The 13,125-nt window shown below is 41.3% G+C and overlaps 1 protein-coding gene across 1 annotated transcript in view; it reads right to left on the reverse strand.

Moving 5' to 3' along the window:
- The window catches only part of SCUBE1 (signal peptide, CUB domain and EGF like domain containing 1), a 233,039-nt gene that overhangs the window by 143,773 nt on the left and 76,141 nt on the right, over positions 1-13,125 (reverse strand). The window lies entirely within an intron of this gene.

A 13,125-nucleotide genomic window follows, 5' to 3' on the forward strand; every position in this document is an offset into this window, starting at 1 on the left:
GCAGGGGCTGAGAGCAAAGAAGGGGTTAACTTGGGAGGGCAGGTACTTCCCCTACAGCCCTTCCTAAGTTAACCCCTTCTTTGCTCTCAGCCCTGCTGACTCTCCACAATATATATACACACACACACACACACACTGTATTTATTTATTATATATAAATAAAATCTATAAAGAATCTCGTTACTCCTCTTAACAACCCCTGCACGTCTGCTTACATGGGCTTGAGGATCCATCATTTTCACTTCTACAGGTCATACCCAACTATGAAAGCCACTACAGGACAGACTATGTCAGAGCAAGTCATCAAAATCGACAATAAATCAGAAAATAAAATAAAAATTGAAATGTGTAAATATTTGCTAATTAGCCCTCTTACCCTGCTGGCCATGGCGCTGGCTGCCAAGTTCCTATGGCAAAGACGGCCCTGACTACAAGTATTGTTTGCAGACTCAAAGCCACCTGGACTATCCAGCCAAATGCTGCGATATATGCAGAAAGATTTGTTTATTGGTTCCGATGCGTTCTTCCTTGCTTACGTCATTGTGTTATCCTGTAGGATCAGTGGCTATTTTCTTATGCTGAGTTAACGCTAGTATTCAGCCTTTGCATTCCAGGACAGAGATGTAATTGTGTCCCTGTGAACTGTTTATAACCATTTGCCAACCTTTCCAAAGGTAATTAAGGGCTTTTCTCTACATGAAAGTTCTGTCCATCTCTTTAGCTGAATCATTTCTCTACACATTACATCATTACAGACTCCCACCAGTAGGCAGAGACGGTGCAATGGCGGTCATTAATAACAACTGGCTGACACAAAACATTGTAGTGGAGTTTATAGATTTATAGTCAAACATTTGGTTTTACGTGTATTCTCCAGACAAATGTGAATCAGGCAGAGATTACTTGCCAAGCTGTGGTCCCCCACTGCCTTAATGAGACCCTGTCTCCAACGTAAATACTACAGGTATCAAGTATTTTAAATGCTTACTTGCAATGTTTTTCCTTTCCTTTCCATAAATTATTTTTCATTCACTTGCAATGTGAACTTGGTAGAAAATTTGCCTACTCCAGAAGAGTCAATTACCTAGCACAACCCCCTCTCTTCCTGCACACCCTCTTCTGAGAATGATTAACTACTCTCTGTGCTGCATTCGATAATGCCATCAGAGAATTGACAAATGTTGTTCGAAATTTCATTTGGTTTTAACATTCAATTTTGGAAATTAATGGAGTTTCCCAAAGGAAAACCACATTCACTGTTAAAGTGACATTAAACCCTCAGATTACTGTAATCCATGGTAGTTTCCCTTCTCTTTGCTGCTCTTCCTTTTAAATACTTATCTCTTCTCATGCTGGGCAGAACTTCTGTTTTGCAGCAGACTGCCTTGTCTCTGAAATGGATACATGGTGTCTGTGTGTAGGTTTGCAACCTGAGCCAGCACAACAGGAAGAGGCAGTCAGCTGCAAAGTGAAGTTCTCCCCAAGCATGAGAAGACATGAGGATTTAAAAAGGAAGAGCAGCAAAGAGAAGGGAAACTACCATGCATTACAGTAAGGCACACATTACAGTAAAAAAAAAAAAAAAATCTGAGGGTTTAATGTCACTTTAAATCGAAATCAATTGTCGATTTGACCCCAATAACTATTAGATGAAACGAACGTTCCGAAAACATTTTTTTTTATTACAATACAGCTATTCCTCACTTAACGAGCAAGATCCGTTCCTACGACTAGGTCGTTAGGCCCCATTCACATGTAGCGACTTATCGCGCGATTTCCGCCGCGATATCATGCATTTGTGCTGCGCGATATGCGCGAGAAGTCGCCGGCTAATGATAGTCAATGGAGCTGTCTTACCTCCATTTCGCTCGTCGCGGTCGCAAGTCGCTTCTACAGGACCCTTTTTTCTGCGGATTTTGCGCGATTTTGCTTTTTTCTATGGAGCCTGACGGAGAAGGTTGCGCTACCGTCGCTGGATCGTCGCCCCGAAAGTCGCGCTATCCCGGCTGCTGCAAAGGTATGTCGCTACATGTGAATGGGGCCTTAAGCGAGGAACTGTATACAGTACTGTACAATGTACAGTACTGTAAATCTGTAGGTACAGTACTTACTGAGAAAAGCAGCGGCGAATGGTGATGAAAATTAAGTCTGCAGCTGCCACGTACCCGCATGTACGGTCGGAGAGCTGGCCGTAAGTGCGAATGGTTGCAAAACATGTAGGTCATTAAGGGAGGAATAGCTGTATACTAGTGGTATATGGCCAATTTAAAGTGTACTTCCACTTTTGCAGCCATATTGGAATAACACCCACTTTATATCCATTATATGTTCTCATTTACATTGCATTCCAAAAAATTCAAAATTGCGGTTTACATTTTTTTGTTTTTTACTTGCTTGAAAATCTTACCTAGCTTCCCCCCTATGTAATGTCAAGGAGGAGGCTAGGGAGTTATGTTTACTCTTATTAACCCTGTCTGTACTATACTGGCAGATTACATTATCAGTTGTAAACTAGATTTTAACACAGTCTGTCCTTCCAAAGTGTTAAAGATTTAGGAGCATTGTATATTAAAGAGGTTTAGTCTATCTCTCAGTTTGACCCTCTACTTTCACTTTTAAACTGCTCAGAGTAGCCTGGAATATGCACAAAGGACTTCACCACAGAAGTATCTAAAAAGGTAAGAGATATTTTTTTTAAATATTATTTTGGGTATGCTGTGTGAATGGAAGTACATAACAAACATATAGTGGGGTTTTCTCAGATTTGACTGCAAAAGTGGAAATACACTAAGGGGTATTTAAAAAAAAAAAGAAATAAATACTGTGGGGACAGATTTGAGGAGGAGGCAAGTATTGCATTTTTATTTCTTTTTAAAAGCTGGATGAAAGAAATTGGCTTTAATGGGGGGTTTTTTAGTTGATATTTTATTATCTGCCTTGAGTTTACCTTTAAATTATTACGATACAGGATTTATATAGTGGCAACAGTTTGCACAGCAGTTTACAACACAAAACATACAATTAAAATACAATGCCATACAAAAGGATTAGAAGGACCCTGCTCATCAGAGCTTACAATCTACAAGATAAGCACTAAAATAAATATAAATTGTTTTTGCTCTAATATACTGTCCAAAGTATTGAGTTTGCTAGATTTAAAGCTGTTTTACATCTTTTTCTTCCTCTTAAAACAAGATAATTGTTAGTAATGAATAACTGCTCTTAACACAAGTCTATTAGATTCTAGTTTACAAGGTCAAAGAAGGGTCGTTTTTCTAACCAATTCCGTCCTTTTCAGGGCTTCTAATAACGCAAGCTTAATCAACTGCAAACCATGCCATGCTAGGAGAAAAGGAACTCTGGAAATTAAAAAATACAGACCGAACAGATCCAGTGAACTAGAGCTTTTTCCAAAAGAGTTATAACCCTTCTGCAGTGGTCGCCAAGGCATTAGCTACTCACTGGTCCATAAATAAACCAGCATCCTTAGGTGTGTAAACAAAGCAGCTATTGTATTTTAACTACCAGCCTTTCATTCCCACTAGGTAAAAAAAAAAAAAAGTTTCACTAACGACGGGCTCTGTCTCTTCTATTTAATTGCACACATCGCACTTTAATTATGGCAATTAATTCAACCAGGTCAAATATTGGGAAACCAATAAATAAAACAAGCTACCATGGTACGTCATTTTAGGAATTGTCAAAAAGTTGTAACAAGTTTCAAAGGCTAAAAGTCAAGTACATCCTAAAAACTGAAGAACTTTAAAGAATAAGTGCACTTTCATAGAAAATGCGCTTATTCTTCCTGCCTACCTCCAGTAACATCCCAGAGCTCACCCTCTCCCTTTGCAGATTTATACCCGTCAAGATCCGGCACTTGTGGCCTCTGGCAATTGTTTATATCCCATGCCAAACTCCTCTCACTGCCTTCCATATGTGTGCACTAGAGCTCTATAGAAGTCTAGGTCAACAATTCTGATGGGTATAAATAAGGATGGGCTCAGTGATGTTAGGGGAGGGGGGCAGAAAGAATAGGTGCACTTTCTATTAAAGTGAACTTATTGTTTAACCTCCTGCCATCTGCCCGTTAAGAAAAAACGGACGGACGCCAGACTAGCGCGCGCACGGGCAGGAAAAAGCCGCTCGTTTTTACAGCCGTTAACAGCTGTTTCACATACAACCGATCAGCGGCTCTATAGCCGCCAATCAGTTGTATGGCGTGATTTCCCCCCCTCGAGTGCCGCCAACCCCTCACCTTCAATCCCAAAATCTCTCTCCATGCTGTGAAAGCAGAAGTGATGTGTATTACATCACTTCCGCATTCACCTGTCAGTCATCTGGCTGCTATAGCCAGAGAGAAGAAGCTGATGAAGCAGATCTGTGCTTCATCAGCTTCTTTTGGGGTCCACAGGTGACATTAGGGGTCCTAGGGCTCCATAAAGAGGGTCTGTCAGTGTGCCTTTGCTATTATATAGGGGGGATCAGTTTAACACTAAACTGATGAGCGGTCAAAAGTGTCGCCTATGGCCAATTTTGAGTATTATATATGTCTTTGAGGTTCCGCACGCGTGCGCAATTTTAAGGCTTGACATGTTTGGTGTCTTTTTACCCGACGTGACCCTGTCTTTTATATTTTACCAAAAAATTGGGTAATAATAAATGTTTTAGAATTTAATATAGGGGGAACTGTTTTTTTTTTTTTTAATTCTGTAATTTTTCTTTAATATATTAAAAAATAAAACCCCCAGTGGTGATTAAATACCACCAAAAGAAAGCTCTATCTGTCCCTAAAAAATGGTATAAAAATTTATTTCAGTACAGCGTTGCATGACAGAATAAATGTCAGTCAAAGTACCGCAGTGCTGAAAAATGGCCTGGATGGGAAGGGGGTTTCACACCCCGGACTTCAAGTGGTTAAGCATAAATAATATAAACCAATTTCAGAAAAACGACATTTGTCCTTGGGTAAAAAAAAAGCACACTTACTGCTTAAAGCGGACCTTTACCCATCTCTTTAACAACAAACACACATTTAGAAATGATTAGTAATGATAATCTACAAAAAAACATTCTAGATAATTGCTGGCTTTGTACTCCTAGCATACCTTATTTCTCTTTTCTTCCCAAGTCTTCTGGCAGACGCCATGTTTATTAAAGGCAGATTACTTGTTCTCCTTTTACTTCCTGGATTTCTGGCACGTGACCATGCACATCACCTCAGGGGAGGAAAATGCCTTTTCCTGAGATCTCGTAAGATTACATATGAGATTTCCCAGCAATGCTCCGCTGTTAACAAGGCAATCCCATTGTGCATTGCTTTGGCAAACTGAAGTCATTTTGCCCTTTCAAAGCAGGACGTGAATGCTCTGCAAGTGTAAGTATTTCAAAAATCACAGAGTTGTACACCTGACATGTCTATGTTATTATTAATCATCATACATAGAGGGATGCATTGCTAAAAATTAGATTTTGGAGTGTAAAGGTCTGCTTTAAGGTGAACCTTTGTTTTTCACGTGCAGAGCAAAGCAGCAGGTTCACTTAAAGCAGAACTTTACTTGCCAAAAAAAATTGCTAGCACAAAGGCATTTTATTGCAGGCATCGGTCTCCTAGCAAACTTGTTAACAGTGTACAATCTTGGCATGCCTTAGTGCCAGGATGAATCAAATGCAATATACGACATATATGTCATCCCAAGCTGGTCAATCCAGATTTTTGAAGGTGCCAAACCTGGAAGATGATGTCGGAACTAGCGAGGGAGTTCGATGTTTAGTCTCCTCCTCAGCATCATCTCCCTTTCACCGCTCCCCTTACCCACTGGGAAAGATAAACCAAGTCATATCTCCCTGCCCCATTTGACAGTGCTTGGCCAATCACCACACACCAGTGCTGTCGAGTGAATCCCAAGCTTTACTGTACCTGGAAGTACCGGTCGGGTATAATATACACACACATACATACATATATATATTACACACACACACACAGTAGTGTGAAAAAGTGTTGGGCCCCTTCCTGATTTTTAATTGTTTTGCATGTTTGTCACACTTTCATGTTTCAGATCATCAAACAAATTTAAATATTAGTCAAAGATAACACAAGTAAACAACATGCAGTTATTTAAAGCGAGGTTTTTATTATTAAGGCCCCATTCACACACGAATCGGCCTGCACGTACAGCTCCGTGCTGCGTGCGGGGCCGTACCAAGTAGCTGCCGGGAAGGACAGGTGCTGCGCGTGATTAGAACGCAGCCTCCATCCTTCTCTATGGGGCTACGCGGCCGTACGCCCCCCTACGCTCACCTCATTTGCAGGTCCGTAGGGGTGCGGGTTTTCTGGCCAGGACGCATACAGGATCCATTCCGGCGGCGTATAAATACGATCACCCGCACCCCTACGGACCTGCAAATGAGGTGAGCGTAGGGGGGAGTGCGGCCGCGTAGCCCCGTAGAGAAGGACCGGGGCTGCCTTCTAATCACACGCAGCACCTGTCCTTCCCGGCAGCTACTTGGTACGGCCCTGCACGCAGCACGGAGCTGTACGTGCAGGCCGATTCGTGTGTGAATGGGGCCTTAGAGAAAACAAAATCCAAACCCACATGGCCTGTGTGAAAAAGCTCTGACCTATTACCTATCAAATCAGCATGGTATAAAGCTTCAAGCAAACATCGCTTCAAAGCAAACCACTTTCAGCTAACACAATAACAGCAATTGGAGATTCCTCTATCCACACTGATAAACCACAGGCTGAATGAAACAAAAAAAAAAAAAATCTAACAGCGTATGGCCACTTTAATGATAAGGTTGGTTTTGGTGATATTTTTATGAAATAGAAGCTTTAAATGCAATATTTGCTATGCTGGGGCTGGAGCATACCTTTAATTCCCTGGAAGGTATCTGGTATTCATACAGCTTCACCTTGGCTATATAATCTCAATGCCAGTGAGATTAGTGCAGCTTCCTCCCAGCCTGCTGCTATTCCAGGCACGCAGAAGATTCCAATTCTACTAAAACTAACTTCCCTTCTTTCTGAATTCTGCTACAGGATTTTTAAAGGCTGACCCTGAACTCGAAGCACCATTTCCTAAAATGATCTGGATTTGGATTTTTGGGAACAAAATATCTTCATATTTCTGAGTTCACATTTGTTCCTTCTGCCTGAAAGGTCTTCTAAATTCCGATAGCTGAAGTCCACATTTACGTTTAATATGTAAACTTCGACACAAGAAAAGGCTTTTCTCCGGGCATCCTGAAGCCAACAGAAAACCACAAGTAGGAAAAAATATAAACAAGCGGTTTACTATGAAAAGTAATTCATGTTCTACAACATTTCACAAGGTGGAAGGGTGAAAAAGGTCCTAAATCATGCTGCAAAACGTTTTTACAAAATGCTGTATATTTATATTAATGCCACTACATATTAACCACTTCAGTGCCAGCACGCTCCTCGTCTCTACCAGGCCAATCTTCATTCTACAGGGACTTCAGTTGTTCAATTCTGATTTATGAACTTGATGTGATTTGGGGATAGACAAGGTATTTTTGGAAGGATATATATAATATGATGATGTTCGTCGTTTTTTTTAGTACTTTAAGTGACATCAAAAAGGCAATTTTTTTTTCTCTCACCCTAACGTTAAAGCACTTCTCTCCAGCGCTGTGGCAAATCTCCGATCCAGCGCTGACTCCTCTGAGCTTGCTGGCACGTACTCTCCCACGGTGTCTGCGCGAGTCCATAGACTTACCTCGTCTTTACTCGCGTCCCGACCGAAAATGTGAACTGCGCATGCGCTCGCCCCGAGATGCTTTGCGGCCGCCCGTGCAGTGTCACATTTTCGGACGGGAGCGGCAGGGAACACACAGGTAAGTTAAAACCACTGGTTAAAGCGTTTTTTTTTTACTTTTTGCATATATCTACTGCTTTCTAGCAGTAGATATATGCAGAAAAAGCAGAGGGTTTAGAAACCCTTTAAGAAAAAAATTTGAAAAAAAAAATCTAAGTACATTTTAACATTAAAAAAATTAAACATTGGACACAAATTCTACAAATAATTTTTAAATGCAAGTAGTGAAAATGACTGAATTTAATTTGGTTTGAGCCTCTTGAATACAGCAGCAGAGGGAGACACAGGACCCGGGAGCCAACCAGGTAAGCAGCACACAAATATGTTGACAAGGAACATGATGACTGGAGGACAGGGGCAGAGTGAGGGGTGGCCTCTTCAGTCTGCTGCTACTCTTTCACTTTCCAATCAGTAAGCTGGGAGTGGAAAGATGACCTCACTATATTCTTCAACTAAAAGAGGCGTCATCCACCTGGCTAAGCTGTGAGCAAGTATTTCTCCAGCTACACATTTCCTGACAGTAGAGGGAGCAGTGGAGGTTACTTTCTTAAAGTGGACCTAGCATCAGCTATATTGTGGTTGTTTCATATTTAGTGCACACATTCCATGTAAAGTATAAATGTAATGCTTGCAGGTATGTATTACCTTTTACAGAGATCACAGTACTCGCCCTACCAGTATTCTCATCTGCTTCTCTCTCAAAAAGGACAAAGCCAACTTTTTCAGGTATGGCCAAGGGTCAGCATCTACTTAGTGGAGGGAGATGCTGGCTAATGACACAATCATGAAGCTGAGTTCATAACAAACATCTTTTGACTTGCTATAAAGTTAAAATGCACTGTTTGATCACTCGGGGATAGGAGACTGAGGAAATGCTTCCTCCTTCCTGCAGCAGACTGATGGCATAATCAACTGGTGCTCAAGGGCTGCTTTTTATTCATAGCAGATCGAGATTTTCTAAAAATAAAATTGGTGCTGTATATTAAAGACATGTGAGAAATGTATCAGCAGTGCAAAATTGTAAAGTTACTGAAAAGTCCAATTTCAAGTTAAAAATAAAGTAATACACACCTGATGCTCCAACCTGGCTTCTTCTTAGACCGGTCCTTCCATTGCCTCTCCCTCTCTTCTGCAGCGGTCCCGTAAATGATCAGGTCTATACACTGTGCATAGACGTGAGGACACCAAGGAAGATTCCAATGTGCTGCGGAGAAGGAGACAGACTGGAGGAAGCGCTGTGACAACTGGCCGGCTCGGAGCTTCGGATGAGTATAATTTTGTTATTTTTGTCCCTAGACACACAAACGAGCACTTAACCCTTGCAGTGCGGGGGTAGCCCCACTGCAAGGGCTAATTAAAAGTTTTCCTGAAAATTTTCTTTATGAGGGCCTCTACCTAAAACTATCCATACAGCACGCAATTGTCTGACTGTTGGAAGCATATTAGGCAGTCAGCTCAGGAGCAAATTAAATTGTGCACATGCAAAATGTAAATATTTGTATTACTAACAAATACATTAAAAAAGAAAAAGGGGACAATTTGGGGTAGCACCGAGTCCCTAGCACCCCTGCAGAGACATGCACAGGACAATAAATAGTTTTTCTTTTAATTCCCTTGTGCCATCCCTCTACTACAGAGAGCCTCCTCCAGCAGCACCAGGCTTGGAGGACTCACGTCCGCTGTACTGAGGATTTGGCAGTCAGTCCCTCTTGGATTACAGCGACATATTGTTACGATCTAAAGCCCCATGAGAGCCGATTATTAGTACCCGCGAAGCCCTCATTTCATCAGCAATTACTGGGGGAAGAGAAAGAGAAGCAATTTGGCCAAAGTCAGAACAAGGCTTGATGAGGCTCTGTGCAGCTACTGGAATATGATCGCACTACTGATGACCCAATTAAATCATTAAAGCCGTCTCCAGAAATCGTGTTTGGGTAATCGAGTCGCTAATCACAGAGGCACGCAGCATGGTAATTATTCAAAGGAGGACCGGTCATGTTTGCAATATTAATTACTGAGGCACATGCAAACATACTGTTCACCATCATATACTGTATATTACATTTCCTCTTTTTGTTGGGAAAGCATTGATGACTGAAAATTGAGCAAATCTTGATGCTGGGATTGTGCTGTAATCGCTTGAGTTCTGTCAAACTGGGAAAGCCGATTTGTCATAATGGCACACAGAAAATTATCTGCAGGATACCAGTATGCACAGGTACTTTTTCGGTGCATGCTTTTAGAAAATATAGGCCGTTAACAAGCATTGTTGACATAACTGGTTTCCTTTAATGTATGTAGCACCCCACTGACCCTCAGAAGCATGTAAGAGACCCCAGGGGCAGGGTGGGCCGACATTTCACCTCAGGGATGTTAGCCTTAGCCGCTTGTGGGATGTGAATGTAGAATTATGCGCCAGGCACTTTAAGGTTTTTTTGTCAAAGATTTTATTCTTCTGATCGCTCACATGGGAGAGGGGGTTAAGGACAGTACAGACTCCAATGGCGTTTACCCATATACCCAAAAATATGGGTAAGAATAAATGTTTTATAACAGAACGTAGGGAAACCTTTTTCTTTACATTTACGGTACTTGTGATTATATATCTCAAAAAGAAAGCTCCATCTGTCCCCAAAAAAATGTTGAAATTGCAAGGCTATAGTCCTGCCATGCTGACTGGTGAAATTTTTGACTGACTGATGAGACACCCTAAAATGTTTCAAGCCCTGCTCATATGGTTGCACAAAGTAAAAGGGAACTTCCCCACCTTTGCTGCACCCGGAATCGGATGTCCCCATTGATTTACCTTCTAATCCTGTTCCAATGACAAATGTAAACACCTATGCAAATAAAGACTTTCAATGTTGGCTTGCCACAATCCCCAGTGCCTGGGTCTCACAACTGGCCACCTAAGCACAGAACATGGCATTGTAGAAAAAAGGGAGTATCTCAGGGACTTCAGTGTCAAGATATCCTCACCAGAATTTCCAGCTGCTGTGTGTCCAACTGCTGCCATAACAAAGACAAATAGCTGTGTTAGGCTCCCCCAGTGGCTTTTCCTTCATGCAGAATAGACAAGTTGTTGGGAACCCAGCTGCAGGATAGTGACACAATCAATACTGCCTTGTGGTAAGAAGTCAAAACACAAACTACAGAGGGTTAATTCCACTGTTGAGGGCTTAGAGAGTCTATTCACCCATATGAATCTTCTAATGAATCTTCTAATGAATAGAAAGTTTTCTCCTTTACTAGTATTGCAGTTTTCTGTGTAAAAGGGAAACCTTAAAGGGTTTTTAAACAGACACATATTTTTGCATATATCTAGTGCTAGCAAGCAAAAAAAAAAACACTTTTGAAAGGGTTAATACTTACCTGCGTCTCTGCCGCACGCACCCGTCCGAACCTCTGAAAATTTATCGGGCGGCCAAAAAGGATCTTGGGGCGGGCGCATGCGCAGTTCAGAGGTTCGGTCGGGAGACGGGGTGAGACACAAGGTAAGTATATGAGCAGCGTGCACCCGCACAGACACCGTGGGACATGAGAGAAGGAGGACAGAGGAATCAGCGCTGGATCGGAGACCAGCACTGGAGGGACAGCTAAAAACTCCTGGAGAGAAAAAGATGATCGGATTAAGAAGCATCATTTAAGTTGAGTCCTCTTACATTAGCATTGTGGGGGAAGGGGGGATTTGGCCTTGATGTCACTTTAATATCTATTACAATGCACATTTTTACTTTTAATGCAGCTGCTTTTAGGAGGAAATAGAAGAGTTTGCTCCAGTATTTGAGAGCTGAAGGCCCAAGCCTTGCTCATTCTTATCACATGCTACCTGGCATTTTTCTCTTACTACCATTTTATTGCAAAGTCAGATCAGATAGTCGTACCAAAGACCGATAATCCCAAATAGTATCCACTAGAGAATCGTTTCCTCAATTGCAAAGTAGCCTCACCTTCAAACTTCAGAACCAAAATAACTTTGATAAGTTTTGCAATTATGTGTAAATGAGAAAAAAAAAAAGTGATTTGCTAAAATCAAAGTTCATTATGTCATACACCATTTCATTTGTACCATCATCTGCTGAAGGATCAGATTTATACTATGTAGCTAATATCTTTTGGACACCTGACCATTACACTTTTATGAGTTTGTTGGACATCCCGTTTCAAACCTGGAGTATTGAACTGGCCCCCCTTTGCAACTATAAGAGCCTCCACGGTGCTTGGAAGGCTGTTTACAAGTGTGCCTGTGGGAATTTGTGCCCATTCGGCCAAAGGAGCATTTGTAAGGTCAGGTACTGATGTTGGACAAGACTTGCTTGCAATCAGCGTTCCAATTCATAGCAATAGTGTTTATTATGTTCAGTTGTCTGTGCAGGTCACTTGTGTTCGTTAACACCAAATTGATTGAACAATAACTTCATGTAGCTGGCTTTGTGCACAGGGGCACAGACATGCTGGAAATAAAAAGCTCTTCCCCAAACTGTTGCTACAAATGCCAAGCCTACCCATTAAATTATTAACCAGGAAGAATAATCTCCTATAGAGGACTGTGCAGACCACATCAGGGCTAGTTTTAGTATAGTCCGTTAGATTTTTATTTTTTTTTCAATTACACATTCCACATGATCATACTAATAATATACCCACACATGACATGAACGTTTTCCTACCTTGTTACCAATATCTTCTTCCGAAAGATTGTTCAATATCTCGCATACAAAACTAAACCCCAAGTTTAAAAAGGTTTGCCTCATTGCAGGTGGCTGCAAGATTAAACCATACAGAGAAGAACCTAATCATTCCAGTCAAAACATTTACAGAGTATACAATCATTCCCTCCAGGGGTCTTACCAAATTGTATAGCATCCCACCTGCACATACAGCAAGTAAGGGATACAATAGGATTACAGTGGGAGACTGGACTGTAAAGTGTACATTGGTCTTTAAAATACACAAAATAAAACAGCACAGAAAAAAAAATCCCCAAAGCACAGCAAAACAAAAACTCCCTAAAACGCATCCTTTTAAATCAAACTGCTGCACAAAGTGGAACTCCAGGAAAAACATTTTTGTTGAAAGTTGTGGACAGAGTGGGGAAGGGTTAGAACACTCAGATTTTTATTGATAAATGGATCTGAACAGCTGCATTTGGACATTGTTGGATTTAGTGCAGGCACACACTTGGGGTCTTCAGAGTAAGTTTTGGCTTCTCAGATGCTGCTGAACCTTTACTACTTCAGAAATCAAACTTTAATACCAATTATGGACCACAGCAGTTTCCACA

The sequence above is a fragment of the Nanorana parkeri genome, unplaced genomic scaffold, assembly GCF_000935625.1.
Source record: "Nanorana parkeri isolate BGI_ZX_2015 unplaced genomic scaffold, ASM93562v1 scaffold120, whole genome shotgun sequence".
In the NCBI taxonomy this organism is placed as follows: domain Eukaryota; kingdom Metazoa; phylum Chordata; class Amphibia; order Anura; family Dicroglossidae; genus Nanorana; species Nanorana parkeri.